The 26,792-nt window shown below is 58.8% G+C and overlaps 1 protein-coding gene across 1 annotated transcript in view; it reads left to right on the top strand.

Annotated features, from left to right (window-relative positions):
• The first annotated feature begins 1,572 nt into the window (after window positions 1-1,572).
• The window catches only part of Mgmt (O-6-methylguanine-DNA methyltransferase), a 194,521-nt gene continuing 169,301 nt past the window's right edge, over window positions 1,573-26,792 (top strand). The window contains exon 1 of the mRNA XM_048334725.1: window positions 1,573-1,636. The gene's annotated coding sequence lies outside the window, so the exon portion shown is untranslated. The remainder of the gene's footprint in view (window positions 1,637-26,792) is intronic.

Raw genomic sequence — 26,792 nt, 5'->3', positions numbered from 1 at the left:
GGGGAGGTCACAAGCAGAACCGAGGGGGCCCGCAGCACGGTGCTGAGCACACATGGCGGGCCTGGGACAGGACCCCTACAATCACCAATATCCATGTCTCCGAGGTGCCGAGGAGGGGACCGCTTCTTAGAGTCGTTAGACACCATGCCATCGGCACTCATTTTCCTAGGGTGCTACAGCAAAGTACTACAAACCGCGTGGCTTAAAAGAATGTACGCTTCTCGTTCCAGAGGCCGTAAGTGTGAAATCAAGGTGTGGTAGGGCCCGGGTTACTCTGAAGGTTCTAGAAACGGAGCTGTCCTCGCCTCCTCCAGAGTCCAGATTTGCAGGTCCTCGCGTGAACGGGAGGACATGGCCTACGGGATTCGGCTGGGGACTCGTGACCTCTTTGACCTCCCTGACCTCCCTCACAACTCCATCTCCAAATGAGGTCACCTTCTGGGTTGGCTGGCAGTGCAACATGGCTCCTCCCATCCACACGCCACACCCGGCCTGGCGCCTGTGCACAAGGGGGGGGGGGGGAGAGGGAGCCTGTGCACACGGGGGGGGGGGGGGAGGGAGGCTGTGCACACCCAGGGGCGCCTGTGCACGTGGCGGGGGGGGGAGAGAGGCCGTGCACACCCAGGGGCGCCTGTGCACGCAGGGGGGGGAGAGGAGGCTGTGCACACGGGGGGGGGGGGAGGGAGGCTGTGCACACCCAGGGGCGCCTGTGCACGTGGCGAGGGGGGGAGGGAGGGAGGCTGTGCACACAGAGGGGCCGGGCACCCATACACACGTGGGAAGAGAGGCTGTGCACACCCAGGAGCATCTGTGCACGCGGGGGGAGGCGGAGGGAGGCTGTGCATGCAGAGGGGCCTGGCACCTGTGCACACCCAGGGGCGCCTGTGGGGGGGGAGGGCGAGGGAGGCTGTGCCCCCAGGGGCCCAGGGGCACCAGCGCCAGGCCTGGCCGCAGAGCCTGGTGGACCAGCACAGCCAGCCGGGACTACCCAGTCCCAGGACCGTGGCCCTGCAGGGGGGAGGGCGGCGGTCTGTCGGGCACGCCGCCTGGTAGCTGTCACAGCGGGTAAACGGAGGCACGGGGCTGGGAAAGCGGGGCGAGGCCTCCTGGGGCCGGCAGGACTGGGAGGCCCCAGCTCAGGGCCGGCGGGGCGGGGCGGGGCGGGGCGGGACGGGGCGGCGCGGGGCGGGGCGGGGCACAGCTCCCGCGGCTGCCCAGTGAGCCTGCGCAGAACGCAAGCAGGCGCCCGCGCACTGAGCATGCTCGGACCGCCCGGAGCCCGCCCCGCGCCCTAGGCTGAGCTTCCGGCAGCCTGTGGCCCCACCTCCGACAGCGCCCGCCCCGCGCACCGAGACCACGCCCCCACGCTGCCCGCGGCCGCGGCTCCAACCCCGGCTCGGGCTGGCTCCGCCCCGAGCCCTCGGCCACGCCCACGGCTCCCGCCCCGCGCACGAGACCACGCCCCCACGCTGCCCGCGGCCGCGGCTCCAACCCCGGCTCGGGCTGGCTCCGCCCCCCGAGCCCTCGGCCACGCCCACGGCTCCCGCCCCCAGCTCCGGCGTGCCCGAGCGGCCCTGGCTTCCAGGCGTGGGTCCCGCGTGCACGGGTCCTGCAGTTCCGCGGGGCTCGCAGGCTGGTGAGTGTCTGGGTGCCTCCCTCGTGCGCAGTGCGGGCGCCTCCGCGGGGAGAGGACGCGGGGCCCCGTTAGGACCGGCCCCCGGGGCGCCCCAGGTGTGCCCCAGGTGTGCCTCCCACGGGCCTGGGATTCCAGGACGAGTCCTGTTGCGATGGCTGTGGCCTGGCGCGTGTGGGGTCGTGGTTGCCCCCGTCCAGACCGCCAAGCCGGCCGGACCCAGGCGTGCGTGCCTCCGAGCCTACCTGCTCTGCGCCTTCACCGCCGACCAGAGCTGAAGGCCTCTCCAGTCCTTTCGGGAAACTTCCAGAAGGAAGCCCCTGCTCAGGTCCTCCTTGCAGGCCTTGGTGTGTGCCCTGTGCAGAGCCCTGTCGTCTCCGCGGGAGAGCATGGCAAGTTCAGGTCTCCCTTCATCGTGGCTGGCGTTTGTATACATTACGCCTAATTGCGTCCATAAACACTTAAGTAAACAAGTGGAGTTGGAGAGCCATTTACACTCGACACCATAATTCCCAAGCCGGAGATAATACAGTAGAGTAATTTCTAAACTAGGCATTGCTCACTCCGAGTTCACCGTTTCCTGAGATCTCAGGATGGTTTTTGCTCTCAGTTGTCTCAGCCCAGTTGCTGCCTTTCTGTCCTGGAAAGCAAGAGCTGCCTGTGCATGTGTGTCCTTAACCGCTTGCCTGGTTGGACCCATGTCAGATAGAGGAAAGCAGCTTGATCTAAAGACCCATCAAAGCTGAATGTTTGTCTGTTGAACGTGAAGGGCTAAGAGTCAGACTGGTTATTTAAATAGGAAGCCACAGAGACAGACCCTCAGACCCCCTCTTCCTCTTCCCTGGTGCGGAGAGGTGGAGAGGTGATGGTTGGGGAGATGATCTGGTTACTTGGATGGGTCTTAAAGTGGCCAGGACGCTAAGGGGAGGAGAACTTGGAAAGGAAACTTTGAGGAGCACAGCTGACAGTCAGGATTGTGGGACTTTGCATTCTTGGGGTGTCTGCCAGAGCCTGCAAGCGTCAGGAGAGAGGACCTATGCTCCCAGGATTCCCTCTCTTCCTGGGGTTCACCATCCTGAGTTAGGATTTCATAGTACAGCTGTGTTTTATAATCTGGGCCCTAGAGGAACCAGGCCTGAAGGATACTAAGGATTTTTTTCCTGGTTTGGGGGCTTGAACTCTGGACCTGGGTACTCTCCCTGAGCTCCTTTTGCTCAACTCTAGTACTCTACCACTTGAGTCACAGCTCCACTTCCAGCTTTGTCTGTGATTAGTTGGAGCTAACAGTCACATGGACAGTCCCTGCTTGGGCTAGCCTTGAACTGTGATCCTCAGATCTTGGTCTCCTGAGTAGCTAGGTTTACAAATGTGAGTCACTGGCACCCGGCAATACTAAGGAAAATTTCAAGGTAAATATTCCTTTCATTGGAAAAAAGGAATCTGTATTGCAAGAACCGAATTAAATCCAAGGAAGGTCTCATTATTAGGAAGGTAAAAAGGCATAAGAGTCCTAGGCACACATTGATTATCAGTTCATCCTTGTTCAGCTGTTAAGACGCTTGGCACTCTCTTCGTCTGTGAGAGTAGGGTAGGGCTCCCAGGACCCCTTTCTGTGGTTCTTGAGACTCTCCCTGCCTTTCCTCACTGGGCTTGGCCTTCTCCAAGGGTCTTAGTTAAGGTCTTCTATGACCCTCATGTAGCAAATGAGGGCAGCAAAGCCCCCGGAAGAGCTTGCCTCCATCCTTTGCTGGGGACCCAAACACTTCCCTCAGCACCTGCTACTACAAGGAATTTACTAAATCGTCCTTGTTTTTCTTCACTCGCAGAGGGCAGCCACTCAGGAGCTTGTGATTTCAACCATCCGGACTCTTAACTGTCCCTTTGGAATTCACGCCCTCAAGGTTTTCAGCCTCCTCTAGAAAACAGGGGAAGCCCAACAGGGCTGTCTGAGTGCTTGTTCCCTCTGATCATAATTTGTGACTCTGTCACACATTCCTTTACTTGGACTGGTCCACATCCCTCCCAAGCTCTGTCAGTTGAAAACAGTGGATGTCAGGAAAAACGCACTGCACATTCCTACCCCTGCAGTGCACTGCCGAGGCCATGGCCTGGCCTGTCTGTGGGCCCAAGGGCGGCCTACTCCATGTCACGCACTCAAGGAAGGATGCAGAGTCAGGAGTACAGCATCCAGCGAAGGCACGGTCCTGGCACACATTGTGAGGTAGTGAATCATCGTAAACCAGACCGTAGAAAACCCAGGTCTGTTTGTTCTCAATTTCTTCTCACGCGTTACTCAACAGCCTTTCGCGGATGAAGATCACCCCTGGGCGGGGGGAGGTGGGGGACCGCCCTTCGATTGCCAGCCCCGGGCCTTTGGTTTCCAGCTGGGTCTCTGGTCACTAAAGGAGGATAGATAGAGTCTCAGGGTCTGAAAGGCCCAAGAGGAAGTGCCGCCGCAGCCTTCCCCAACACTGGGTTCAGGGGTCAGTGGCTGTCTATACCAGTACTTTGGGAAAGAGCTGGCCTCTTCCAGGTTATTATTTCAATAAGACCTAAAGGTTTTCAAATCGGAGACAGAAACCATACATTGCATTGGGTAAGCACGGTTCCTGTTAGCATGCTCACAGAACAACCCTGCTGCTCTTGGCTGAAGTGAAGTGAAAGTGAAAGGCAAGGCTCTGTGTGTGTGTGTGCGTGTGCGTGTGCGTGTGTTGGGGGGGGGGGTATTTGAGCCTTGCAGGAGGCCAGTGCTTCTTGGTTGACGTGGCTGATTTTCCCATTCTGTTTGTTATGGTAGCCTGTCCTGGGCATAAGTAGATAGAAATTAGAAACTCACTTTTGTGGCCTAAATACTCCATAGTGTGTTTCTTGGCATCATCTAGTTTTCTTTTGATTTTAAAAAAAGTAACACGGGGCACTCAGAAAGCCTTTTCAGACAGCAGGTCGCATGGTTTTAGGAACACCGTACCACGAGTGTGTGCAATATGACGCATGGCTTCCTTTTCCTTCACTGTGGAGTGACGTGTCTGGAGGTGATTTGCCTTCACCCCTGAAGACGCTGAAGTGGCCTTGTCAGGTGTGGCTCCCATGTCAGTGGCCAGGCCTCCCTGCCCTGTGGCCACCCCTTGCGCCTCTCTCCAGAGTCCACTAGCCGAACAGGCCGCTCAGAGCCACAGACAAGCCGCTGACCCAGCTGGCCACGCGTGGCGGGTTGAAGCTTGCCTTTGATGTCCTCCGTAGTTTCCAGGCTGCGCGGCCGAGCGGGAGCGTGTCTGAGGAGCGGCGTGGCCCCCGGCCCCCGGCTGGGGTTCGCCCACTTGGCCTGTGATGTAGGCGCCAGGGCCCCCGCGTGCCCACACGACTGCTTTTCCATGCGCAAATCATTTCTTTCCCGTAGCACTTGCGCGGTCGGCACAGTCCCCGGCCCGGCCCCGTGGCCCGTTCCCAAAAGTCCGAGGTGACACTGATGGCAGAGCCCACCAATGCTGCGGCTCGTAAAAGCAGGCACTTGTTAAATCTATTTGTTTTTATTATAGACATCGATCTGCCAGTTGCAATAATGCATTTATGGACATTTCTTTTTTTCTGCAAGCACAGCGCTCGTGGCAGTTTTTACTGACAAATTGAGTCATATGGATAGTAGTTTAAACCACTCTTACCTTATTGACAGCTCGGGCGGCCTGGGCGCTGGGTTTGAGAGTTGGGAAGGAGAGGGAAGGGGTGTCAGGGCAGAGCGGGATGTGGAGATGTAATAAACGAAGGGCAGTTAGTCCTCATTTGTTGGTAAACTCTGTCACTATCTTCCTGCCTAGTGCAAAGGATGATGGGTACGGAGCCCTCCTGTCTGGCGGCGGTGGAGGTGTGCCCCCAGAGGGAGGCCAGCGAGGCTGGGTGCACCCACTCCGGGGCCACTGCTCCCCATGGGTCGCGGAGGACCCCGTCCCCGAGGTGGCCCCGGCTGGCTGCCGTCGGAATTCCTGACAGAGCTGGCCGGGGCCGGGTCCCGGGCCCGGGGCACAAAGGCAGAGCGGAACCTAGAGATTCCTGCTTCTCCCGGCTCCCCGGGGGGCCTGGGCGGGCGGTCCCCACAGCCCTCCCTCCAGGAATTCTGCAGGGCAGGTGGGAGGGGGTGCCTTCCGGGGGGGGGGGGCCCCCACGCCCGCCCCTCCGGCTGTACTGCCCGTCCGCCCGGGCGGTACCGTGCGCATCTCTGGAGTTCCTTAGAGACAGGGCAGCCTCTTCAAGTGCAAACCCAAGTGTGCCCTTCACTTCCCAGCTCTGTTTCAGTGGTTAGGACAAAAGACACGGCTCTGACCAGAGCCGGGGCGTGAGTTATTTTTTAAATTTAGTTATGTAAGTCTATTTTTATTGTTATTATGAAGGGGTTGTGCGGAGTAGTGACTACTTGATAAGTCAGGTAATACGTCCATTTTTTCCTCTTTTAGACAGTGTCACCCCTTCCTTGGCTGTACCTCAGTTTCCCTCTCCCATCCCGGCCCACAGGCTCCATAGTTCATTTTCCACCTGGTGTGTGCCGAGTAGCAGGATTGCTATTTATTATGTGTTTATTTTTACCACTGTGCCCTGCTACCTCTGAGAGGTGGGGAGGGTAAGAAGGCGCTTGGAATCCTTCTTGGGGGAGAGATAGGGCACACACACACACACACACACACACACACACACACACAGATGTGGTTAAGGTTTTTGAACCCCAGTGTCACCAGGCGTGGCGTGTTAAACCTGCCTTCGAGTCTGTGCCTGCCCGGAGGTGCTCAGCACCGTGCTGAGGGGCGCGCGGCGCTCTGGCGGGCTGCCTGCCCGCGGGCCTGGGGCCCCCTCTCCTGCGTGGGGGCGCTGTGCCGGCCCGGGGGCCCCCTCTCCTGCGTGGGGGCGCTGTGCCGTCTGCACCGCGCCTCAGCCCATTGGACCGTTCAGGGCCATTGTCACGGAGCCAGGAGAAGGGCGGGGGGCATGCTAAGACCTCCCCGGGTTTTCCCACTTCTCCGTGGGCCGGGGACCCCTGATTTCTGCCAGAGCGTCGGTGGGCAGTTGGGGTGGTTCCCTTTGGAGGCCTGTCTGTAAGCCGTGCACTGTGAGTAGGTTGTGAGGGTGGCCACGGAGGGGGCCGAGGGGCTGGGCAGCGAGCCCATGGGGCCCATGCTGTACCGGGGTGGGGGGGGGGAGCCCTTCCTCTGGGCAGGTGTGCCCGGGGCCCGCCAGAGGGGGAGCGGCGGAGGAGGGCTGGTGCAGGGGCCGGGAAGGAGCAGGTGGGGAGGTCTCGGCCAGCCGGGCTGCGTGGTGAGTGGGGGGGGGGCCGCGTTAGGAGGGGCTCAGTCACTGAGAACGAGGCAGATGTGCCCGCATGCACTTCCTCTGTGGGCTCGGGGCCGGTGGAGACGCCCCCCCCCCCCTCGGCCTTGCCCGGAGCGCGGGCTCTGAGGCAGGAGATGGCCCGATGGGAACTGCGCGCTCAGGCAGGACTGCCGGCAGGAGGCCTGCTCATTCACGGGCACCCGGCCCCCAGCCTGCACCCCACGGGGGGGGGGCACCTGTACTTCCTACAGGCAGCCCTGCCATCCTTAGAATCACGCCGTCGAGTGGCAGGCGCACAGTCGCATCAGGATGCAGATGACAAAGGAAGGGTGTGTTCCCCCCCCCAAGTCCACGGCGGGACATTCTAGCAGTTCAGGCTGCCATGCTTGAGCGTGTCTCTGCGGGGCCCCTGGCGTCCCCGGCAGCGGGCTCTCTGAGGGCACCGGCCCCCCCCGCCCCGCCGTGGCCTGATTGTGGTGGCTGCGATGAGACTCCCGAAGACCAAGTAAGTTGTGAGGAAGGAGGAGCCGCTTGGCTCCCACCGCCGAGCAGGAAGTTCGCCGTCGGTGTCGTCTCCCTCCGCGCGCCAGCGGGCACTGGGCACCTGCGAAGGGGAGGAGGGGCTGAGGTGCCACAGGGGACTCACTCCGTGGGGAAGCCGTCCCTTCCCGAGCCCCTGCCCCGGCCCCTGCTACTGAGCTGCAGCCCCAGGCCCCGCGGGGCTGAGCTGAGGAGCCCCGGCTCGGCCCCGGGAGGAGCCCTCGGGCCACCGGGGGCTTGCATTCACGCGCCCGGCTCTGCTCCTCCGCTGGGTGCGGAGGCTACCCGACGTGCTTGTGTTCCGGCTGTGGGTGAGGGAAGGCGTCGGGGAGACGGTGGCAGACAGGGAAGCCGGCTTCGGTCGAGCAGAGCCATCAGAGGTCGGGCTCCTGGTCCGCTGGCTCCACCCGATCCGGGCCGTGGTGATGCACACTGGCCTGGCGGAAGGGGTGAACGGGCTGCCGGGGGCGGGGAGGGGGAGACTCGACGGGACTAGGGACACGGCATGTCCTTAGAGGCGACTTGCTCTCCGTTTGCCGTCCCATGCTGCAGCCATCACGTAGGGCCTCGGCTGAGGAGGTGAGAGGCCCCCGCAGCCAGTCACCGCTCAGTGGCTGCTTCTACCAGCCGGGGACCGAACGGCAACATGGGAAGTGTGGAAGGCCAGCCCCTCTGAGGAGACAGACGTAGGTAGACGTTTAGGGGCGAACGGTGAGCAGCCTCTGGGAGGTCGGGGAAGATTCCCAGGAGCGCAGTATCTGAGGGGTCCCGGATGATGTCGCAGGTGTGTGTGTGTGTGTGTGTGTGTGTGTGTGTGTGTGTGTGTACAGATGGAAGGGCCCAGCATGGGGTCCCAGGGGAAGGGGAGGGGGGTGACTTGTGGCCAGCAAGCATCCCAGGCCGGGACAGTTCTCTGGTGTTTAAAGCCGGAGCTCGGAGACGTTCCTTGGGAAGGGAGCCTGGCCGGCCGCGGTGGCTTCGTGGACGTCGGGTGACAGGGAGCCGGGTGAGGACGCGCGTCCCGCCCCCGGCACAGTGGTGCTGGGCTCTGCGGAGGGGCCGCGCGGCCGCTCTGATTAGAAAGGCTCTTCGTGCTCATGGGGAAGTTTCTAGAGTAATGAGCAAAGGAAAGAAATGATGTATCTCCAAAAGTTACCGAATTTAGCCAGCTATCCCGAGAAAACCCCTGTGTGCTATTCTTTATGGTGCAGAAAAATTTGTTTCTGTCACCGTTGCGTTAGCATCAGATTAAGCTGTCGAGGCAGATGGATGCGGGCTGCGTGCTGGCGGACGCCTTCCCGCTGCCCCTCCAGCTGCCGGTCCCCCCGCGGAGCGGCGCTAAGGACGGGGGGTGCTGGGGGACCCAGTCCCCCGCCACTGCAGGGGGCTCAGCAGCGGCCGCCCCCACCGCGCGACGAGGGGTGTGTCCTGCCCAAACTGACGGAGCACGAGCGGGCTTCCAGGTAGGACGTGAGAGTTAGCGTCTCCGGGCGCGTTTCCCCCGCTGGCCGCGGGTGAGCACCGCCGTGCTCTTCCTGAAGTCCGTCCCGGAGTCACAGGGCAAGCCGCCCGCGGGCCTGCGTCCAGCCGGGGGTCCTTCGGCTGGGGTGAAAGGAGGGCACAGCAGATGAGGCCCGAATCCCACGGGCTAGGAGGGGAAGCAGGCCTCTGCCTCGGGAGGGGAGCGGCCCGTCCTCCCTGCCCTCCCTCCCCCCTCCCCCAGCTGTGGCTCCAAAGAATACCCGCAGACGGGGCGGGACTCCGCAGAGCCGTCCCACTGGCTGCCAGCCGGCCCGTGCTTCATCCAGATCCCCACCCCCCAACCCCGTGGGCAAGCCACGAGGGGTGGAGGGGGCGCGTTCTGCGTCTGCCCACCTCCCCAGTCCACGCTGCAGGGTGTGGAGCTGCGAAGTGCAGAGAAAACTCAGGCATTCACCTTTTTTATTTCGGGGTATCCGGGCCTCGGGGCGTGGGGTACCCCGGCGTGGCAAGGCGCTGTGCTCCCAGCACTCGGCCTCGGGCGCCCAGGGTGACCCGGAGAAAGCTCTCCGGGGGTCAGCCAGGGCTCCTCCGGGCGGGGGAAAGCACTGGGCCGGGGGGGGGGGGGGTGTTGTGCCGTTACTATTTAGAGCGTGGATTTGAATTTATTTATTAGCAGCTGTGTTTGTTGTGTAACTCCACAGTGAGAGTCTCTAAGAATATGATTAACCTCGAGGGTCATCTTCTAATGTAATTATTAATGATTGATTCTGCTTATCCTCGGAATCGATAAGGGGCGCGTAAGGGGCCTGGCATGTACTTGGGTCTGATTTCTTGCATTTCGTGAACACGGCTCCGTGCAGCCTTGGTGTCGGGTTATCACTGAGAGCGTGTTTGACGAATCTGAAGTGTATGATTGGTTTTAAATAATTACTGTGACAGGTGGGGTTGCTCACATCACTTGCGTGAATGCGCACGCGGAGTTAGCGTCTCCCGCCACTGGTCGTTAGGGTGGGGATGGATGGATAGGGCTGGGTCTTCCTGGGAGTGTGGTAACGTCAACAAGCAACCTGGGCCGTGGGAAGTGTGTTTCGTGAGTGTGCATTGGGCTTCTGGGATGGCATATTGAAAAACCCCACTCTACGGTTGCCATGGGAACCCAATTAGAATAGATTGATTTTTTTTTTTTTGGTCTTTCATCTTGACCAAAAATCTAATGTATTTTAAGTGTTTTCATATGGAATTGTATTCCTATGCTGGTTTGCCATGTCATAGGATTTTTTTTTTTAATGCCCTCAATGTGGGCAGACGTGGCAGGGGAACTTCACGTGGACGTCTTCTAGAGAGTTCTTCCCGTCTCTGAGGGGGGTCGCTGCAGGTGGGTGGTCGAGGTAGATGTGGTGGGAAGGATTCTTGGACGTGGGAGCCACCGTCTTGTGTGACGCGTGTGGAGCCCGGGAAACGGCAGGCTTGGCCTCACACGGTCCGCCCCCCGAGCTTGCGTGTGCTCTCACGGCTTGTGATACGGAGGAGCTGACGCGAGTCACCCGCGCCGGTCCTGGGTACCAGGGCCCAAGGACGCTCAGTTCTCTATACAGAGAGGCACAGGATTTGCTCATAGATCCCTTCTACTTTGTCATTCCTACATCACGAATAATACCTAACCATGTAAGTGCTGTGCAAATATCAGGAAACGATGAGAACACGTGTGTGCACTTTCACTACAGGCACTATTTTTTTTCTCTCAAAAATTCTCAGTTCCCAGTGGGTTAGGATCTCAAATGTGGAGCTACACCCAGCTGTGTTGCTGCTTACTGCACCCAGGATGGACGTCGTGAAGCTGGCTTGACGTGCATGCCGTGTGTCTTACAATGTCTTCGGCCTCTTGCCTCCTGTTCGTTTTGTGATCTTTCACTTTCTTGCTGCATAAGAGATAAACTCCAAAGTATCTTACTAGTTTTTTTTGCAAGCTAACGGTTACCTTTTAAGAAGACTGAAGCCGGAAAAAAAAAAAATCAGCATTTATTAACCAATTTTCCACTTTGAGTTATCCATTCCTTATTTAGTCTAGCATCATATAATTTTGCACTCAAAACACTTGCACCAAAATCTCTTGAGTGCAAGTCTGCTTGTATACAGATTGTCCTGCTTTTTTTTTTTTTCCTGCCAGTCCTGACACTTCAACTCTGGGCCTGGGTGCTGTACCTGAGCTTCTTTTTGCTCAAGGTTAGTGCTCTACCACATGAGCCACAGTGCCGCTTCCAGCTTTTTTGAGGTTTACTGGAGATCAGAGTCTCACTGACTTTCCTGTCCGGGCTGGCTTTGAACTGTGATCCTCAGATCTTAGCCTTGTGAGTAGGTAGGATTGCAGGTGTGAGCCACCAGTGCCCAATTATTTTTGCTTTTCGGAATGACTTTTATTTCACTTGCATTCCTGAAAAGAAATCACCGAATAAGGAATTTTGGATCTACCACCTAGACATTCCATTGTGGCCTGCTGTGCATAACTCCGGATGAACAGTTTGTTGTACCTCTTAAACTCATTCCATTTTTATGACATTCTCTCTGCATCTCCCCAACCCTGTTCAGCCACCTTTAAGGTTGTTGTTTTGTTCCTTAGTCGCTTGTTTTTGGTAATTTAGTGATTGGCCTCGGTGTAATGGTCTTTATGCTTCTTCTGTTTGGGTTTATTGAGTTTCCGGCATGTATTAATGTAGGCTTTTCATCTGTGCATTTATCATTTCTTCAGATCCTTCCTCTATCTGAGATGCTTGTTCACTTTGCGCAGCTCGAAACTCTGCTTCCCTGAGGTGTTTGTGTCTCATTTTCTCTCTAGAATGGCCAATTCCACTATTGTATGCTCTTACTGTAACTTTTTTCCTTTTACTGTACATGATACGTTAATCACATTAGGTGTTTTTCTTAGGTTAAATAGTGTACTTTCACCTCTGTAAGATTCACTTATAGGTGTTTTGTATTTGCCTTGTTTTCCTCGCCTCTCTGTTTGGGTTTGGTTCTGTTGAATTTTGTTGAATGTTACTGTCGAATTTTTAATAATGAGTTTTGGACTAAACGGTGCGGTGAGTTGGAAGAATGTATGTCTTCTCAAAGCTTGCACTTGTGAGTTTGGCTCTGTGGAAACGTTAGCCGGACTGCTGAGTGAAGTAGGTATAGAGAGTATGCATATTTGTATGGGTGTGTGCATACCTACCTATACATACACAGCCCCAGACTTGTGTTGATTCAATCGGCAATATTTCGGCCGTGTTTACTCGAGCTTTTTTTGAGTCATAGCTGCATTCTAAGCTGAGGAACACCTGCATTTGAAATAGAGTCGCGCTGCCATCTTTGCCTGACGAGGACACCAGCTCTTCCCAGGTCTCTTGTCGTAATCCAGCCTTCTGGGCTGAAGCCCAGATGTGAGCAGAGGCTCTCCCGCCGCCCGCCGCTCTCGGATGGACGCCTGTGCGAGCTCTCTGTCCGCCTGTAGGTGCCGATTCTTGGCTCTTAGCTCTTCTAATCCAGTCCTTACCGCGGTGAGTCCATCTTGATTTTGGCCTGGCGGGTGGGCTGTAGGTTCACCGTGCTGTTCACGGTGTTCTCTCTCCTCAGAGATCCTAGTCCTGGCTGTCTGTTGTGTTTAGAATACATCGTTTCTCCCTTTATTTAGTTTAGTATGTGGTTTACGTATGTAGTGTATTTTAGTTGCGTTTGGTTCCTGCCCTCCCATCCTGGCTAGGAATGGAAACTCCTCCTGGGGTTTTTAATGGAATCCTTGAGACCAGGGGGTGCCGGCTGCATTCACCAGCTCGGCCGTCGCTCCACTGTCCAGTCTCCTGACTCGGACCGCAGGCCTTTAGTCACAGGCCCAGATGAAATCCACCGACTACTGTCGAAGGGTGAGCCACACGTGTCCCGTGGCCCTCTGCCTCTTCCTCGCCGGACTTGGTGCACTAGACGGCTTTGATGTCATTGCCGTTTTTCATGAGATAGATTAAAGGGCCAGACGGATTTGCTTCTGATGACCGGTGCGGCAGCGCTACCGGCTCCACCGGGAGTGGCTGTGCCTTCGTGTGCCCTCCAGCCCACGTGGCCGGCGCCGGGAGCCGCTCCTGCCTGCCCACGTCAGCCGAGGAATTTGCCAGTGAGCCCCGGGCCCCGGGGTTGGGTAGAGTTAGTAGAGAGGAGTGGACTTTGAGCTGAAAGAACGGCATGTGTATCTTGTCTGCCACACCCCAATTCCGTGTGGAGAGGGACCCCACTTTGGGAAGGCAGAGAAAGGTCCCCTTTGCCTCGGGCCAGCTTTCCTTTGTTGGGTTTGGAGTGCGCGCTGTCCCTGGACGCGCTCTGCGGAAGCCTGCGTGGTGATCTGTTCACACTAAGACGGGACCAGAGGGTGAGCTGTCTGTCCTGCCGGCCCTCCCTCCCCTGGGCTCGCGTCACGGAGGAGCTGGCGTTTCAGGTGGCTGTTCTGTTCCCGGCCACCTTCCCCCCCCCCCCCCCCCGAGTGAGGCCGTGAACTCTCAGGGACGTGGGCACAGTCACAAGAACGCCCCGAACCCAAGACCCAATGCGTTCTTCTCAGGGTGTTTGCGGGAGGATGCCGGTGCTCCTAAAGGGCTCTGGGCACTGTCTAGTGCTTTCAGGTGAACAGCTCGCTGTCTAAAAGTGTGGTTCTTTACATGCCAGGGCCAGAACTTTCTCAGGACCACTGCATGTCTGCGATGGGGATATAAAATGGGAGGTGTGTTAGCTTACAAGGGTTTGGATTGCCATGAACTTTAAAGAACACACACACATACACGTTGTTGCTATGGAGTCAGGCATGTAGTGATTTGGAAGACCAAGTTGTTTCTCTGTTTCAAACCATTAACCTTTTTTCCTTTCTTGTGCTGGTGTGGGGGCTTGAATTCAGGGCCTGGGTGCTGTTGCTTAGCTTTTTCCGCTCAGGCTGGTGCTCTACCACTTGAGACGCAGCTCCACTTCCAGCTTTTTGCTGGTTAATTGGAGAGAAGAGTCGTATGGGATTCCCTGCCTGGTCCGGCTTTGAACCACAGTCCCCAGATCTCAGCCTCCTGAATAGCTGGGACTACAGGTGTGAGCCACCAGGGCCTGGCTGACTTAACTTTTGAAAGATAATCTGAGTACAGTATTGACCCTCTAGGCTAAGTAGTTGTTGCTATTTGGTCTGCTTTTTCATATTGATGAACATTTCTACGTTGTGTTAAGCTTCATTTCATGAAACTTTTACTTCAGTACCTTTTGCTGTGTTAATTTGGTCCTCTGTATTTTCTTCTTTTCTTTTCGCGCCCTCATTTTCTTTCCGTCCTTCCATCTCCCCCTCCCTTCCTCCTCACTGCGTGTGGTGTGAGGTCCACTGAAGGACTCCGATGTTAGGACATGGAAGTGGCCGTTGGACACTTAGCCCACCGCCATCTGGAGACCGGCACGTCAGCCCCTGAGCCGGTCCTGTCTTGCTGTCCTGGCCAGCCCTGGACTCGCACGCTCCTGGCCCAGGCCTCTCACTACTCTAACATTGTCACCTGTCCGTTGTCAGCACGTGCACCCACGTACCCCACACCCTTGGGCTTCTCCGCAAGCAGCCACTTAGTGTTGCTGCCGCGAGGGCGTCGTGCTGCGTGGCCGAGACCTGCCCTTCTGTGTCTGCATTTCACCTCGGTCTCTGCACTGGGCCCGGGCCCGTGGGTTTGCTGTGCGCGGCGGCCCTTCCTCGTGTGACTTCTCCACCGTTTGATGACTTGCTTTCTCACTCCCTTGTCCGCGGGCATCGGGACGGCTCCCGGCATCTGCTGGGGCTATAGCCGTGAGCACGTGTGTGTGTGGACACCGGCGCACGCGTCCGTCCTGTCTCCTCCGTGCGTGCTCTTCGGCAGAACCGTTGGGTGCTCGGTGCCACGAGAGAGCAACTGCTTTGTGAAAGTGGTTATTAAAGCGGATTCCCCTCCTATCAGCTGACCTGCATGGTAAGCGGCCCCTGGGGCTACTGTGCTACGAAGAGTTGTTAACCTACTGTGTAGTCAGTCGTATCTCTGCGTGATTGCGCTTTGCATTTCTGTGATGGGCAGTGGAGTTCAGCTTGTTTTTTACCTTGCTACTGTGACTGATCTCTGGGAAACGCTTGTTCATAAACTTTTGGCCTACTGATCTCCTGGGTTGTCTTTTTCTTGCTGAAGTGCAGAAGTGTTCGCACAGCCTGGATTCCGATCCGTTGTCAGCGTGTGGAGTACGGTGGTCTGCCCGCGATCGACTTCTGCATTTCTTTCTATGTCATGCCTTGCCTCTGTGCTCTTTATTCTTCCCCAGGTTGCCTGCTTGCCAGAGAGGTCAACACAGCTTTTTAATGTCATTTGTTCACTATCTGGTTTATTAGAGTCCCTTAATCTACTTGTTTCAAAAGAACTAGAATGATAATATTTTTGCCTAAAGCTACAAGAAGCTAACCATACACAAAATCTTGAAGATTGAGAACAGGACTATTTGAATCGGTTATGAAGAAGGTTCAGCCGGCGTACAGAAATGGACACGCGGCTGTGGATTCCATCATTCCGGGCGATGTCACCGTGGGTCCCGGGTGCCGGGCCTGGTGCTGGATCTGGAAAGGCGTCCACCTGGGGCCCGGGACACCCTGCCCACGGACCACTGCTTTTCTGCCCTTGATCTGGGAAGCAGCCCCTCCGGGAGAGCCGCCGGGAGACCTCCTAAGGGGCACCGTGGTCTGACTTCGGGGCCTGCCGCGCGCGGTCACGGCTGTCCCCGCCGCGCGGCTCACCCTGACGCTGGCCGCAGACAGGACCGTCAGCTTCATGTGGCTCTTCTCAGCTGAGAACGGTCGCGTCTGAAGGAGCTCCTCGGCGTCCCCGGCCCCGTGACTCCACGCGTGACCAGGCGCCCTGCCGTAGAGTCTGACGTGCTTCCAGCCCTGGGCGCTCAGGGCGGGTTCACACGGGAGACCGCCTTCAAGCATGAACGTTTTGAGCACGACGGTGTTTAGTAGGGTGTCTAGTCTGTTTCACGTTGCTGTAACAGAATACTCAAGACAAGGTCACATAGATTATATCAACAAAACAGAAGCGAAGCCGGGAGTGGCGGCTCAGGCCTGTAAACCCAGTTCCTTGGGAGGCCACGGTGAGGAGGAGCTCGGGCAGCCTTGGAAGAGGCTGGTGAGATCCCCACGGAACATTCTAGCCAGGGGCAGTGGGAGAGGCCTGCCATCCCGGCCACGCAGGAGGGGTAGGTAGGAGCATCTCAGTCTGAGGGGCAGGAGGAGGATTCTGGACAGAAACGGAAGACCCTACCTCACAGGTAACTGGGCGCAAAACAGGGCTAGAGCAGTGATTCAAGGGCTGCAGAGCTCTTGCCTGGCGAGCACAAACCCTGTACTGAAACACCGCCCTCCCCCCCAAACACAACGCCAGCAAAACCCAACGGAGCCGTGTTTCTCAGCCCTAGGGGTTGGGGAGTCCGAGGCGCAGCAGGGCTCGCTGTCGGGCTCCGTGCGGCCTCCCAGGGCGGAAGCGAGAGGGTGGCAAGGGGGGTGCCCGCAGCCTCCCGGAGAAGGGTCGGGAAGCCGTCCACAAGAAAGGGGCCCCCAGGACCGCGTCGCCGCCCGTGCCAGCCACGTGGGGGGGCTGCTCGCCGAGCCGGGCGAGGCTCAGCCCGCTGCCCCCCCCGGAGTGCTCCAGCCGTCCTCTTCACAGCTCTGGGCACAAGGCGTCGTCGCTTGTGTGGGTGAGTTGTTGGGAGTGGGAAGCGTGTGAGGCTCTGGTGGCACTGGCCGGGCAGGTCCCTAACTGCCTGGACCCCAGGCTCGTGCCGGGCCGAGCTGGTGGCACGCCCCACCCACGACGAGCCACCAGCCGCGTGGCACCCACCGAGGGGCTTCTGGGCTGCGGCGTTCCAGTGACTCCACTCCTCCCCGCCTCCCGAGTCTCAGCTTCCCTGGCGGGTGCGGTGACGGGGCTGGCCAGAGCTGGCCAGAGGAATGGCTTCCGTGGGAGCCGTGCTGCGTGTGTGCCGTCCAGAGTGGCAGCCCCCGCTCAGTCACCGCTGCCCGGGCCCCGAGGCGTGAGTGTGAAGAGCGAGCGCAGCCCGGAAGCTGAGTGTTACACTGATTGCACTCTCATTGAGTTTATTTGCGAGTGATCGGCCACGTGTGGGGCTGTGGGCCGTGACTGGCCACGTGTGGGGGCCGTGACTGGCCACATGTGGGGCCGTGGACCGTGAGTGTCCAGGTGTGGGGCTGTGGGCCGTGCGGGGCCACGTGTGGGGGCCGTGAGTGTCCATGCGTGGGAGTCGTGGGCCGTGAGTGTCCATGCGTGGGAGTCGTGGGCCGTGGGTGTCCAGGTGTGGGGCTGTGGGCCGTGGGTGTCCATGCGTGGGGCTGTGGGCTGTGCGGGGCCACGTGTGGGGGCCGTGAGTGTCCAGGCGTGGGGCCGTGGGCCGTGAGTGTCCACGTTGGGGGTGTGGACCGCGAGTGTGCCCGTGAGTGTGTGGGCGTGTAGTCTGCGTGGACTCTGTGTCTGCGTTGCTATTCCGTCATCTTCAAGGTCTCTTCAGACTCTGACGTCTGCGTTTCTTTGTACTCATTTATTTGTAAAAAATTAAAAACCTGTACCTGACTGTACACAGGGCTTCCCTGTGACGCTCACCGAATTCACGTGCTTTGAGCACACTCTGTATTGCTGAATCCCTTTACCTCTTCCCCTCCCTTTTTTTAAAAACAATTTTTGGTGGGCTTCATTGTGCTATTTCGTGTGTGTGCGCGCGTGCGCGTACATATGTAACGTCCATACATATAAACAGAGAATGTCCTTTCGTAACAGTCCCCTCCTGTCGTAAATGGCGAGTAGGCGCATGAAGAAATGTCCGACATCCTTGGCTGAGAAGGAAATGCGCATCAGCACAGCCCTGAGGTTTCGAGCGGCAGCCGTCGAGAGCACCAACAGCCACAGACGCCGGGCCGGGGGAGGGAGCCAGGGACCGTGCGTGTGCGTGTGCGCGTGCGCGTGCGTGTGGGGTCTGAGCCCCGGCGCTCCTTTCTGCGGTCCGGGCTGCGGGTTCCCCGTCCGCTGTGGTGGTGGGGACGGGGGGACCCCCGAGGGAGAGGGCCCGGCTCAGAGCCCCGGGCACCGGAGGGCAGGAGGTGGAGGGGTCGGTGGGCAGCCACTTGGGTCGCAGAGCCATTCAGGCGCAGGTCGGCACCGCAGCCCGCCCCGTGCTCTGCCGCGCTCCTTCTGAAACGTTCCTTGAACCGCGTTCTGGGTTTTTGTCAAAATTAATTTAAATTTATGATTCAGGTTTTCTGTGGTAAGTAATTGCTGTTTGTAAATGAGACTAATGTCTGTTTGGTACAAGGAATGCAATTTAGAGTTACAGATCTCTTGATCCTCCGGGGGGCGGGAGAATAAATGTATTACCTAAAGCTGGCTTCGAGCGGGACTTGCCTTTGAATCTTAAAATACCCGCTTTGCAGAACTGGGTTAAGTTATTTTAGAAATTATAAATAATCACTTGGTAATTAGGTGTTTGGTTTTGTTTGTTATAATGGAGTGCTTATGAAAGTTCAGTACTTACTCTACCCCGTGGATCCGAAGCTGGTCCAGGCCGGGCGCTGTGCCGAGCCGGCCGGTATTGGGGGGCAGACGGCCCGCAGAGCCTTTGAAGTCCAGGTCGCTTGCAGACAGGGGACGCTCATCTCTTTCCATAGGGTTGACGCCACAGTTCTAGAAGCGTCTGTGCGATCAAGCTCTCGTGCGAGGGTGTATCCCGAGGGCGGGAGGACGAGCAGTGCGTCCGCCGCGCCCACCCTGCCTCCCTCCTCTGGAGTTTGGCCTGTCCCTGGCTTCTGCCCCCACCCCGCCCCGCCGCCCCGTTTCCTAGTCTCAGCTGGCCCCACATGGTTCCTTGACATCCGAGCCTCGTCGCTTGGGGGCTCCGGGTCCACAGGCAGAGGTGACGGCCCGCCGTTCCCCGGGCGCCCGTGGCTGGAGCTCTCCGGCCACCCCCGCGCCGGGCGGGCTACGGATGATGGCACGTGGCTGACAAGATTGATGTGACGCCGGCCATTCCGGGGTCCCGTGTGGCCGGGGACCGGCCCCGCAGACCTTCCCCGGCACACCGCTGGCTCCCGAGAACACGCTTCCGGGAGGTGGCTCGGCGTTCGTGGTTACCGTTTGCAATCCCTCTTTTAATTTGTCTTCATCCTTGGCGGGGGTAGAAGAAAGCTGAAGTCTTTCCTGGAGGTGCAGGCCGGCTGCGTGGGCAGGGGGGCTCGATGCAGGGCACGGAGGCCGGCTGCGTGGGCAGGGGGGCTCAATGCAGGGCACGGAGGCCGGTGCCCGGATGTTCAGCCAGGCCGGGTTCGCCTCCTGCCACACGCTCTCTCTTTGCCTTTCCCCCATGATCCAATAACAATAAGTACATTTTAAAATTTATGAAAGTTTAATGAATGGCCGGTGAGGGGAGAGACTACTTTTATAACAAGATTAATACCTTGACTCAAGGGACATAACATTTTAGTAAAATCAAAATTTGTATAGCCATCCCGGCCATGCTAGCAACCTCTGGCTTCCTGATAAAAATGTCTAAATAAAATACTGGCTGCCGTCTCTGGCTGTGATTTCCTTCCACTCCACGGGGCCTGACCCAGGGCCCTCGTGGCGCGGGCAGGGCCGGGCCTGGGTTCCCCCCCCCCCCCCCGCCGTTTCTGCCACTGTGTTTGGTACCGCTAGGTGGTCCCAGCTGAGGCTCTGGAGCCGGCCGCCCCCGGACTCCGCGTCTTCTGAGACAGACAGACAGACAGAGACGGGTGCTCCCCGAGGTGGCCCGGGGTGGGTGCCGCGACCACCAAACCCACGTGCGGTGGGTACTAGACCTTAGGAGGGGGGTTGACGTTGGCATTTTTGGCCAGTTTCTTTGTGCCTGTTGGGGTAGATGCTGCGGAGGAGGTACTGGGTTAGGGTGTGGTTGTAAGCGGAGAGGCTTGTTTCTTGATCTAATTTATAATGAGATATGAAGCTGCTGGCCAGCAGACACTCATCCTAATTTATGATCTGTTTCACCTTTTTATTCCTAGCTGCATCTCACCACCCCGGCCCCAGCCCCGCTCGGGTCTGTGAGTCCGTGAGAGGATCTGTGCGATGTCACGGTGCCGGAGGGGGGCTGTGGCGGGGGTGGTGGTGCTCCTTGTCTTCTGCCTCTGTCCTCACCATCATGCCTGCTCTGCGGTGGTCCACAGCGAGGGGATGAGAAGGCGTTGCCCAGGCCTGAATACAGACAGGTGACGGTGGAAGTGTGTGTGTGTGTGTGTGTGTGTGGGTGTGTATGACTGGTCCTGAGATCACGTGGAACTTTCAGGAGAGCCGCACCTCAGAGAAGGGAGTCTCGTGTGTGTGTGTGTGTGTGTCCATCCATTCCCTCGTTTGCCGAGCGTTCCCGCCTCATATCCGGGTCGCCGTTGCCACGCTCAGGGTGTGGACTTGAGTGTGTACCACACACCTGCTGTCTCTCCTTCATCTTCCCCAGTGCTGCTCCCCCTCCACGGCCTCCCATGTCGACCTCCTCCTCCCCACGCAGTGACAGTAGGTGGCTTTGGAAGATGATGACAGGGAGGCTGAGGAAGAAGATGCCAGCCTGGAGCCGGCACAATGGTCCTCCTCGGGCTGGGAGGGTGGTCCTCCTTGAGCCGGCACGCTGGTCCTCCCTGAGCCAGCACACTGGTCCTCTTCGAGCTGGGAAGGTGGTCCTCCTGGAGCCGGCACACCGGTCCTCCTTGAGCTGGGAAGGTGGTCCTCCTCGAGCCGGGACGCCGGTCCTCCTTGGGCCGGGAGGGTGGTCCTCCCTGAGCCGGGACACCAGTCCTCCTCGGGCTGGGAAGGTGGTCCTCCCTGAGCCGGGAGGGTGGTCCTCCCTGAGCCGGGACGCCGGTCCTCCTCGGGCCGGGAGGGTGGTTCTCCCTGAGCCAGGACACCAGTCCTCCTTGGGCTGGGAAGGTGGTCCTCCCTGAGCCGGGAGGGTGGTCCTCCCTGAGCCGGGACGCCGGTCCTCCTCGGGCCGGGAGGGTGGTTCTCCCTGAGCCAGGACACCAGTCCTCCTTGGGCTGGGAAGGTGGTCCTCCCTGAGCCGGGAGGGTGGTCCTCCCTGAGCCGGGACGCCGGTCCTCCTCGGGCTGGGAAGGTGGTCCTCCCTGAGCCGGGACACCAGTCCTCCTTGGGCTGGGAAGGTGGTCCTCCCTGAGCCGGGATGCCGGTCCTCCCTGAGCCGGGACGCCGGTCCTCCTCGGGCCGGGAGGGTGGTCCTCCCTGAGCCAGGACACCAGTCCTCCTTGGGCTGGGAAGGTGGTCCTCCCTGAGCCGGCACGCCGGTCCTCTCACACAGCGACTCCCCGAATGAGCTTTGGTGGTTGACACCACCTGGTCGACTGTGACCCGGGCGGGTGCGGCGCCCTGCCCGCGCAGTCCCCTTTCTCTGCTTGCTGGGACGGGCCCTGGGGAAGGACCGCCTCTCGTGTGGCCCACCGGGGCTGCCTGCCGCCACACGGGCCGTGCCCAGCGGGGCGGGCGTCCCTCCGGGGCTGCCTCCCTGGGTCACCCGCGCCGTGCCCTGCAGGGCGGGCCCTCCCCGGGCGTCCTGTCCCGGGTGTGAGCCAGCATCCGTCCCTCACCGCCGCGGCTGATCGTGGTCCCTGGGGCTCGGCTGTGCTTCCAACCCTAGTGTGGGGGTCTCGCGGGCAGCCCATCTTGGGGGACGTGTTTTGAGACCACCTTGGTTCTCCCCAAATGTCTCCCCATCGTGGGTGTCCCCCCCCCCGCGCCGCAGTTAGTCATTCTTGTGTTGCGTGTAAGCGTTCTGTGTTTCGCTCAGGCTCTCCTCGCTTCCTGGTGGGAATTCTTTTTAAGACTTGCTGTCCCGTCCTCTCCACGCATTTAATTATTCAATGAGTTACGTTGGTGTGGGCTCAGGAGTGCTTATTTTATGGAGAGTCGACCATGCTGTTATTACTTGGGTTGTAACTCAACTACTTCCCGCTTTTTCTCCTGGGAAACTCACACGTGACGTTGTCTTTGGGCCATACGTTCTTCGCATTCTCTCTTGGGTGCTGCGGTAGTGTCAGGGCTACGTTCTTCTCCCTGCTCAGTCCCGATTCCGCTCCTTCCCAAGGGTCCTTAGCAACACGGAACTGGAAATGCCAACCAGGCCTGGCCTTCCCGGGCGGACGGGCTAGGCATGCATGGCGGCCGGCCGTGGGGCAGCCCAGGCCCGTGTGTGTGCAGAGCAACCCGGGCGTGCACGCGCAGCAGTCTTTGTTCCCATGTCTGTCTGTCATCCACATGCATGTTTCTGGACACAGGTTCCCCTTCAATTCCTCTTGTTTCTGGAAGTTTCTGGATTCTTGCCTCTGCCCTTTTCCCATCTGCAGCTCTCTTTGCCGGTGGGAAACTGGTCCTGGCAACCTGCAGGGAGCTCACTTCCATGACGGCCTCTTCTCATTGGCCGCAGACACCAGCGCTCCGTGTTCCAGCCTCTGCATGTGGATGGCTTCGTGGACAGAGCCCTGCGTGTGAGCAAGAGCCCCCCGTGCGTGTGAGCGGGAGCCCCCCGTGCGTGTGAGCGGGAGCCCCCCGTGCGTGTGAGCGGGAGCCCCCCGTGCGTGTGAGCGGGAGCCCCCCGGCTTGCGGGTGGGAGGCTTGGGGCTGTGAGATCCTTCTGTGAACGCGGTAGGCCATCGAGTCGACGTTTGGATACAGGAGAGGAAATGACGTCCTTTTGTCCTCACATGGATGGTGTGTTTCACCTAACGCGCGTGTTTCTCCACTCTCTGAGTGTTGCATGTTGGGACCCTATAAAGATAAAGCGACGAAGGTCCTCTGGTTAGCTTATCTGAAAAATGATGACTTCTCCTCACGTTCTCTATGTAGGATTTTTTTTCTCATTCTTTAACATAGTTTATTTTCTTACTTTCATTTCTGTGGATTTTGTGCATTTTTGTGAGTCACTGTGGGTCTTCAATCTCTTTGCTGTGAACACAAGTTTTTTTTTTTTTTTTTTTTTGGCCAGTCCTGGGCCTTGGACTCAGGGCCTGAGCACTGTCCCTGGCTTCTTCCTGCTCAAGGCTAGCACTCTGCCACTTGAGCCACAGCACAGCTTCTGGCCGTTTTCTGTATATGTGGTGCTGGGGAATCGAACCTAGGGCCTCATGTATCCGAGGCAGGCACTCTTGCCACTAGGCTATATCCCCAGCCCCTGTGAACACAAGTTTTGAAATGACATTCGATTAAATGAACGTCCTCGTGGGTCCTGGTGCTGCGTGGCGCTGCGGTGGCTAGCTCTCCGGGTTTATCTCATTGATGCCGTCGTGGTGGGCAGACCCCTCCACCCGACTCAGGCTTCGCAGGGCTTCGGCGTGCATTAGGTTTGCTGGTGGACAGGACTGTGGCCCTCGGCTGGGGCAAACCCAAACTTGCCGGCCGTCTTCCTCGGGCGGGAAGCGCGCAGTGCGGTGGATGTACTTACCAAATGACTGGGTCTTGCCTTTGGAAACTGTGGAAAAATAATTTGGAGTTAATTGTCCTGAAAATTTACTCATCGCATATTAATGGGTTAGGTATTCCCTAATTCATTCTTCCTGAAGCATATCTTCATTTTTCTGAGCCTCTTTTTGGCACAGACCTTCAAGTCTGAACCCACAGGACGCATCTGAGGGCTGGAAGGAGGCCTGAGGATGGGATTTGTGCGGGGCGCAGGGGACCTGGGCTCCGAGGAGCCCCCCCCCCCCCCGGCTCCCAGTGTCGCGGCGGCCTTCGTCACGCCGAGGACGGGTGAGCTTCGCCGGGGCCCCGGAGGCCACGCGTCTGGCTGGCCGGCGGCGGGCTCGTCCTCTGCAGCCGTGTGGAGGCCGGGGAGCAGGGCGGTGGGGAGGCTGGCCTCCGGGGCGCCGATCCCAGGCCTCGCCTCACCATCTTCTGTCTCGAGGTGGAAACGCAACCGGCTCCCTTACCTGCGGTGCCCGGGTCCCGCCGGCCCCTCAGGTCGGTGTTCTCCGTGCTCGAAATGTCCGCGATGCGACGTCCCGGGTTCCACGTTGTCTTACTCGGGCAGGCTGGTGGTTCTGACGGGTTGGATTCCATTTTGTTGGCCCTGGATGATTCCAGAGCGTCGCGCTGCACGGGCTCTGGGGGATAAGCTGACGTTACAGGAGGGGGCTTAGCGGCTTCGGGCTGGCGTACCCGATGCTCCCGGAGGCTGCGAGGGCTCCGCCGCGGCACAGGGAGCCAGTCCGTCCTAGCTGTCCGCTGTACCCCTAGCAGGTGACTTGCGGCCGTTTCCTTGCTGTCCGCTGTACCCCTAGCAGGTGACTTGCGGCCGTTTCCTTGCTGTCCGCTGTACCCCTAGCAGGTGACTTGCGGCCGTTTCCTTGCTGTCCGCTGTACCCCTAGCAGGTGACTTGCAGCCGTTTCCTCCAGCCTCTGCTTTTCAACAGTGGGGCCTTTGAGCAGAGCTGTGCTCTTGTCCTCCTTGGCTCCGAGTGGCTGCTGCTTCTCCTCCCCGAGCTCGGATCCCTCCCAGCTGGGTCTTGTCTCTGGCTGGGGAAGGGGAGGGGTCCCTTTGATTTCGCCGGCGGGAGGGTGGCCCCCGTGCCCCGTGGCGAGGGACGGCCGCCATCACTTTGAAACTGAGAAAGCACTGTTCATCCCCTGGGGAAGCCGAGAGTCTGCCTCCCAGTGTTTGGGAAATGTCCTTGGGATGGCTCACGGGCTAACCTCACCCAGCGTCCCCGCCTCACACGCCCTTACCCACGTTCGTGGCTTGCGCTGTCCCGGTTTGTTTTTACCGTGATTGCTTGTTTCTGCCAGCCTGGTGGATTTATGCGTTTATCAGCATCCACCCATCACTTCGTCACCTCGAGGCTGTGTGCTAGAGGCTAGCCCGGGCCCAAGGAGGCCCTGTGCTGGAGGTGAGCCCCCCTCGAGGCTGTGTGCTAGAGGCTAGCCCGGGCCCAAGGAGGCTCTGTGCACGCAAAGGAAGTGAATGATCGCATAGCTGTTTCATCGGGACGTGGGCTGTGATGTGGCATTGGCCCTTCCCCGAGGACAGCCATGGCCAACGGCCCAGGGGAGGACGGGCAGTCAGGGGCCCAGCCCTGTGCCTCGATTCCCACCTCCAAATCATGTGACACGCGTGCTTTCTTTACACAGGAAACACAGGGCGAAGCGCCAGGCCTGGCAAAGCAGGCGCCGAGCCTTCGGAGTGCCGGGCCGCCTCTCGTGAGTCCACGCGCGCCCCGGAGCCCTCTGGGGTGCCCGGCCGCCTCTCGTGAGTCCACGCGGGCCCCGGAGCCCTCCGGGGTGCCAGGCCGCCTCTCGTGAGTCCACGCGGGCCCCGGAGCCCTCCGGGGTGCCAGGCCGCCTCTCGTGAGTCCACGCGGGCCCCGGAGCCCTCCGGGGTGCCAGGCCGCCTCTCGTGAGTCCACGCGGGCCCCGGAGCCCTCCGGGGTGCCGGGCCGCCCCTCGGCGTGTCCACGCGGGCCCCGGAGCCCTCCGGGGTGCCGGGCCGCCCCTCGGCGTGTCCACGCGCGCCCCGCAGCCCTCTGGGGTGCCGGGCCGCCTCTCGTGAGTCCACGCGGGCCCCGGAGCCCTCCGGGGTGCCGGGCCGCCTCTCGTGAGTCCACGCGGGCCCCGGAGCCCTCCGGGGTGCCGGGCTGCCCCTCGGCGTGTCCACGCGGGCCCCGGAGCCCTCCGGGGTGCCGGGCCGCCTCTCGTGAGTCCACGCGGGCCCCGCAGCCCTCCGGGGTGCCGGGCCGCCCCTCGCTCGGTGTGTCCACGCGGACCCCGCAGCCCTCTGGCTCTCGCGCCGCGTTGCTGAGCAGCGTGAAAGCGCAGGCAGCCCAGAGATGTAGTGTGTTTTTTTTATGACCTCACTCCATATTTCATTTATATTTAAAGGTGCATTGATGAATATGAGCGCAGACCTTCAGAGTTACTGTGAAGTCATACTTGTTTATGTGCATGGGCCGGTTTCCAGCCCGTATCTTATGGTCTGAAAGAGAAAGCAGTTCCCGGTTTGCCCACTCTACTTGGGTTTTCTTTTCTTTATTATTATCCTGCAGCCTCTGTTCTTCAGGTAGGTAGCTATTTTCGCGTGATGGAGAATGATGGATGATGCGGGAAAGTTTGTGTGGAAGCCCTTCCGATATTGTGCAATGCACTTGGGGGTCAGCCGCTCTTGAGCGACGCGGGATTCATCCCCGGCCCCTGCCACTTGACGAGATAAAGCTGCTGCTTTATCAAAAATGCCAGCAACGGTGATTTAGAATTTATAAACCTCCGTTTTCAAATAATTGTTCTGATTACTTTCTGCCTTGGCAATAAAATGATAAAGGTAATTGCACACCAATGTGAGGTAGCACCAAAATACAATAAAATTACCCTGAATTAGCTTGACTTGTCGATGAGAGGTATTTATGAAATGTGTTGTTGCAATAAGCCAGAGTGATATTATGGCTGGAAGGTGAGTTATTGCCTTAATGTAATACTCTTTGAAATTTAAAAAAGAGACCGATTCTGTGGAAGGTGATGGTGCTTTGGAAATTAAGTTGAAGTGATTCTTATAATTGGCAACAATAATGCATTTTGAAGGTAATATCTTTTATTGTGTTATGCCTAGTTGCATTACCTTTTATTTAGCAGCTTCTGGCTCCAGCCCTCCCAGCGCCCAGGTGAAATTGACTCAGAACCCTCAGCCTGTTCTCTCGGGAGCAGTGCCCCTTGGGTCGGTGGCACAGGCTTTTTTTTTTTTTTAAAGTGTATAT

Source organism: Perognathus longimembris, chromosome 2 (genome assembly GCF_023159225.1).
Source record: "Perognathus longimembris pacificus isolate PPM17 chromosome 2, ASM2315922v1, whole genome shotgun sequence".
Taxonomy (NCBI): Eukaryota; Metazoa; Chordata; class Mammalia; order Rodentia; family Heteromyidae; genus Perognathus; species Perognathus longimembris.
Note: the sequence above shows the minus strand (reverse complement) of the source record. Positions and strands in the feature narration are given on the sequence as shown.